The sequence below is a fragment of the Bubalus kerabau genome, chromosome 4 (assembly GCF_029407905.1).
Source record: "Bubalus kerabau isolate K-KA32 ecotype Philippines breed swamp buffalo chromosome 4, PCC_UOA_SB_1v2, whole genome shotgun sequence".
In the NCBI taxonomy this organism is placed as follows: Eukaryota; Metazoa; Chordata; class Mammalia; order Artiodactyla; family Bovidae; genus Bubalus; species Bubalus kerabau.
The window spans coordinates 141,768,056-141,774,585 of record NC_073627.1 but is presented as its reverse complement, the minus strand read 5'-3'; positions in this window follow the sequence as shown (position 1 = coordinate 141,774,585).

Genomic DNA, 6,530 nt, shown 5'->3' with positions numbered 1-6,530 from the left:
TGGGCATGTGACCCAGTTCTGACCCATAAGGTGTGAGGGAAGGTCTTCTGGAGGTTTGTAGGAAAGGTTTCTTGGCTCTGAAAAGGAGACATACTAAGGAGAAATGGTCCTTTCCATTACTGGACATTGGTTTATATCAGGATAAGATGCCTGGGGCAGTGCAGTAATTTTCCAACCCTAAGGCAGCCATGGGCAGACCAGAAAAATGGAAAGAATCTGGGGGTCTCAGTGTCACTGGGTTGGACATAGCCTTCTTGCCTCTAGACTTTCTGTTACGTGAGATCATACAAGCTCTTACTGTTGGGTTGCAATTTACAAGTGGCAGCTTAGAAGATCATAAGTGAAACAGAGGGGGAATATGGATCCAATAAAAGAAGTCTGCAACTGAATCTGATCCAGAGGGCAATGATTTACTACCTCAGGTGTTTCTCTTTTGTTTTTGTTGTTTTGTCATTAAGCCATGTCTGACTTTTTGCCACCCCATGGCCTGTAGCCCTCCAGGCTCCTCTGTTGATGGGATTTTCCAGGCAAGAATACTGGAGTGGGTTGCCATTTCATGTTTCCCTGCTACTGCTGCTAAGTCACTTCAGTCGTGTCCAACTCTGTGTGACCCCATAGATGGCAGCCCACCAGCCTCCCCCGTCCCTGAGATTCTCCAGGCAAGAACACTGGAGTGGGGTGCCATTTCCTTCTCCAATGCATCAAAGTGAAAAGTGAAAGTGAAGTCGCTCAGTCGTGTCCGACCCTCAGTGACCCCATGGACTGCAGCCTTCCAGGCTCCTCCATCCATGGGATTTTCCAGGCAAGAGTACTGGAGTGGGGTGCCATTGCCTTCTCCCATGTTTCCCTGCTGCTGCTGCTGCTGCTAAGTCATGTCAGTCGTGTCCAACTCTGTGTGACCCCACAGACGGCAGCCCAACAGGCTCCTCTGTCCCTGGGATTCTCCAGGCAAGAGTACTGGAGTGGGGTGCCATTGCCTTCTCCACATGTTTCCCTAGTCACTTGCATTAAGGACTATTTCTTAGGACAGTTCTCCCTGCATTAGTCAAGCAAACTCAGAGCCCCACCGCCACCCCCCAGCTCCTTTTCTTCATGGTGTAGGCCTGAGAGAAGGCCCAAGCCACCAGTGTGTCCACTATCAGGTGTGAGACTACAGTGATTTCCTCAAAGATGTCCTTGGTAATGTTGCTGAACAAGTTCAAGTATGTCGGCATCTCTGGTTGCTTGTTTCTAAAAATGGTTCATGCTACTTCCAGCTCTGTAATTGTCAAATATAGACGTCTTCTTCCTTATCCCTATAATATTCTCCAATAGTAAATCTGCTTTGTCTGGTATTAATGGGGCCACTCCTAGGACTCCCTGGCAGTCCAGTGGTTAAGACTTCGCCTTCCAGTGCAGGGGGTACGGGTTCAATCCCTGGTTGAGGAGCTAACATCCCACACCCCTCTTGGCCAAAAAACCAAAACCAAAACACAAAACAGAAGCAATATTGTAACAAACTCGATAAAGACTTTAAAAATGGTCCACATCCAAAAAAAAAAAAAAAAAAAAAAAACCAACTTAAGATATAGGGCCACTCCAGCTTTCTTTGATTCATGTTGGTGTGGTATAACTTTTCTTATTCTTTTACTTTTAGCTTATCTGTAGGTTTACATGTGAAGTGGTTTCCTTATATAGTTGAGTCTTGCCTTTTTATCTAACCTAACAATCTCTGCTTTTTATTTGCAGTAGTCACTTTCTAATCAACTGCTTTAAAAAAGGGAGAGAAAAAGTCGCTCTTCTTTCTGCACCTAGGAATATATATTTTTTCTCCTAACACAACATTTAAGAAAGAGAAGTCATTCCCGACATACATTTGTGTGATATTGCCATATATAAAATAGATAGCTGGTGGGAATTTGTTGTATGACACAGGGAACCCTAACCCAGTGTTCTGTGACAACCTAGAGGAGTGGGATGAGGAGGGAGTGGGAGGGAGGCTTAAGAGGGAGAGGACATATGTTTACCTAAGTCTGATTCCTGTTGAAGTATGGCAGAAACCATCACAATATTGTAAAGTAACTATCCTCCAGTTAAAAATAAAATTAAAATAAATAGAAAAATGTATATGATGATAGCAGGGGGTTGGAAATGTGGCATTGCCTGGCAAAAATGCCTGGGGATGGAGTGGAATGGAATGGGGCAAGTTATAGCACTGAGAACTGCCAGTCAAGTTTTGCAATAGTTTAACTGGTATACAGAGGATCTGAACTTCAGGGCCTCTAAGGAAGGTCCTTTCTACTGGAAGAAGAAACAGGAGCTGCTGACACATGAATTATGATCACCAAGACTTCTCTTTCCTGGTTTCTATGTCTTAGTCACCCTCTTTTCTGAAATTATGCAAAGAATTAAAAAAGTTCAGAGTGTTGGAGCTAGTAAGAATTTGCAGCAATTAGTCCAATCTTTCCTTAACAGTTGAGGAAAAGGAAGTAAGAAAAATGGGACATTATTCCCCACGTCATGCTCCTGGCTAATGGTGGAGCTTGGAATAGGACCAAATCCTTTCCAGATTTCCAAAAAGACAGGAGGACCTTACTGGTTTAATGTTAACCTTTGTATTCTACTTAAAGGAAAAATAAAAATCCATTTGTTAATATATAGTCTTCACCCTTGCTTGATTTGTGGCTGTACTTAGAGAGTTGAGAAAAAACCAACAACAAAACAAATAAGGAACATCATAAGAACAGAAGGAAACAAATATATAGCAAAACAGATTCAAAGAGCAACTGGGACACAAAAATAAAACAGTGAAAGGAAACAAGACTAGAAGATAAGATTTTCCAGCAAGGTGCCTGGCATGTGATTTCCCCATTGGCTCAGTGGTAAAGAATCCACCTGCCAAGCAGGAGACATGGGTTTGATCCTGGGTGGGTAAGATCCCCTGGAGGAGAAAATGGCAACCCCCTCCAGTATTCTTGCCTGGGAGTTCCTATGGACAGAGGAGCCCACTGGGCTACAGTACATGGGGTCACAAAGAGTCTGACATGACTTAGCAACTAAACATGTGGGGGTTATGAGCCCCATCTTGTGGCCCTTTTGGATATTGCTTAAGGTTAATTTTTAAACCAGTCAACATAACTGGAGCAGCATTCCTTGGCTTCCCTGGTGGCTCAGATGGTAAAGAATCTGCCTGCAACGTGGAGGAGGCCTGGGTTCAATACCTGGGTTGGGAAGAACCTCTGGAAAGGGACTGGCTACCCACTCCAGTGTTTTTGCCTGGAGAATTCCATGGCCAGAGGAGCCATTAGTTCACAAAGACTTGGACACAACTGAGCAACTAACTCTTTATACTTTCAAACTCAACTGGAGTACCGGAAAAATCACCTGGGTGTGAAAATGCAGATTCCTAGGCCTTTTCCTCCAAAGAGGCAAATAGATCAAAGAGTCTGGGCTCAAGAATCTGTGCTCCTAGAAAGCTCCCCAGGTGATGATAGGGGAAACAAACTGGCACTGAGCAAGAAACACTTGTCAACAACAAACTGGCACTTGCCATCTCCCTCTACAAGGATTAAATCATGTGCTGCTGCAGATGCTGACTTTCAACACCTCTGAAAGGAGTACAGGGTAGAGAGCAGAAATGAGACTCTGTACTCTGGGAAAAACTAGCGGGATAGATCTTCAAATAGATATTTTCAGGAGCTGATTTTATGAACCCAATTCTTGTATCTCCTCATATTTAGAAAAGCATTAACATTCTTCACGGTGACAACTGTTCCTCCTGACTAGCAGATCCCTTTGGCAAAATGTATGTGCTTGATTTCATGTACTTCCCCCTCACCAAAATCACATATGTACTGTCCTTCCTCCCTACCTCTTTGGAGCAACGTCTCAGAGCTATCTAAAATGCTAACTCCCCAGCTATAGTCCTCTTTTTTTTTGTTGGTTTTTTTTTGTTTGTTTTTTTAAACTCAGAATATAGTCTTCATTTTGCCCCCAATGAAATTTAACTCACAACTCTCACATTGTGTATTTTTTTGTCAGCATACTGCAGACGGCAATAGGAATTAGTGGCATCCATCCCCTAGGCATTGTGGCTACAGGTCTATTCTGAGTACAAGTTTGGAAGGAAATTGTCTAGCACTATAAAGGTCTGAGATTTTAGCCTGCTTGCAAGCTAACAAATTATCAATGAAAAAAAAAATGGTTCCTGCCTTATCAGTCAACAAAGGATGCTGCAGCCATCAGGCCATCATAGTAATGCTGCCCCAACCTAGCGGTCAACTACTGCAGCCACCCATCAATGATGTACCCTGAAGAGACTCAGCAGGAGAAAGCACAGGGCACTGGCCTCAGACAGCTGAGGTGCATACCAAAGGAATGATTTCAGTGAGTCCAGACTGTTGCATTTTCCCGTACACAGAAAAAGTGCTAAATTCCTTGAGATATCTACCTTTCCTTAACAGCAATCTTTTGAAGTTTTGACTACTTGGTCTTTGTTGCAAAAACTATATATGGCTCCTCCCTTACCTCTTTGGAGCAGTCTCTCAGAGCTGCCTGAGATGCTGTGTTCCTGGCTGAAGTCCTCAGTTTTGTTCACCAAATAAAACATGATCCTCAACTTTTAGATTTTTTTTTTCAGTTGACACTTTAGTATGCAAGTTTCAGGAGTGCTGGTAGATGAGACTCTTGGTTCAGAGACAAAGGACAGTTTATTACTAACAGCAATTTCAGTAGTCAGATTATAGTCACTTGAGCCAGTTTCCTGACTTAATTCCCAAAAGGCATTGTAGAGTGGGCCAGAGGATGGAGCTTAGAGAACCTGAATCTTTTTTTTTTTTTAATTGGAGAATAATTACAATATTGTGGTGGTTTTTGCCATACATTGACATGAATCAGCCATGGGTTGCACATGTGTTCCCCCATCCTGAACCCCTCTCCCATCTCCTTCCCTACCCTGTCCCTCTGGGTTTTCCCAGAGTTCTGGCTTTGAGTGTCCTGCTTCATGCATCAAACTTGCACTGGTCATCTACTTTACATATGGTAATATACATGTTTCAATGCTATTCTTTCATATCATCCAACCCTTGCCTTCTCCCACATAGTCCAAGTCTGTTCTTTACACCTGTGTCTCTTTTGTTGACTTACATATAGGATTGTTGTTACTGTCTTTCTAAATTCCATATGTATGTGTTAATAAACTGTATTGGTGTTTCTCTTTCTGACTTACTTCACTCTATGTAACAGGCTCCAGTTTCATCCACCTCATTAGAACTGACTCAAACACGTTCTTTTTTATGACTAAGTAATATTCCATTGTGTATATGTACCACAACTTTTTAAACCATTCATCTGCCGATGGACACCTTGGTTGCTTCCATGTCCTAGCTATTGTTAACAGCACTGAAATGAACATTGGGGTACATGTGTCTCTTTCAATTCTGGTTTCCTTGGTGTGTATGCCCAGCAGTGGGATTGCTGTGTCGTATGGCAGTTTTATTTCCAGTTTTTTAAGGAATCTCCACACTGTTCTCCATAGTGGCTGTACCAGTTTGCATTCTCATCCACAGTGTAAGATGGTTCCTTTTTCTTCACACCCTCTCAAGCATTTATTGTTTGTAGATTTTTTGATGGCAGCCATTCTGACCAGTGTGACATGATACCTCACTGTATCATCATTTTGATTTGCATTTCTCTAAAAATGAGTGATGTTGGACATCTTTTCATGTGTTTATTAGCCATCTATATGTCTTCTTTGGAGAAATGTCTGTTTAGTTCTTTGGCCCACTTGGGTTGAGAATCCAAAACTTTTACAATGCAGAAAGACTGCCTGCCTGAAGGGAGACGTTGTCTGTCTCTTCCCAGGCTCTTCATCATAGAAACATCCTTGAAACGACAGTTCAAAATGGCAGTGTCTCTGGATAAAATACAGAAACACCATAGGGGTGGAGAATTGTCTTCCAGCAGAAACCATTAATGAAAGGAATCCTACATCTGAATGCTATAAAATGATCCTGAGGCAAGTTGAGTGACTCAGACCTGTTGTACCTGGCAGGAAAATTCAGCCTGGACTGTATAGTTTCCATAGCTAACTTTGCAGACGTCTTTGATCTCTGTTTCACTCAGGAGGAAATAGATTTTGTTAAAGATTGTGACTTGCCCGCCTATCCAAATAAGACAAGAATTGGGTCTTCTCAGAGGTCTTCCACTGCCCCCTGCTCTCACTTGTTTCTTCCTTACCCCAGCAGGCAGGAACTAAAACAGGCCAAAATAAGTAAACAACTAATTCAAGGGCGGGCATAGATCTTTCAAAGGGGCACTGCAAACTTAAGCGGTGAAAACGCTAACGACGTTGCAAGATCACACTCCACTAGGAACCACAAAGTAAGGAGCTCTGGCTTCTCCCACCTCGAGGGCCTGAGATTTCCGGGAACTAAGGAAGTAGTGGCAACCCACTCCAGTACTCTTGCCTGGAAAATCCCATGGACGGAGGACCCTCGTAGGCTACAGTCCATAGGGTCACAAAGAGTCGGACACGACTGAGCGACGACACA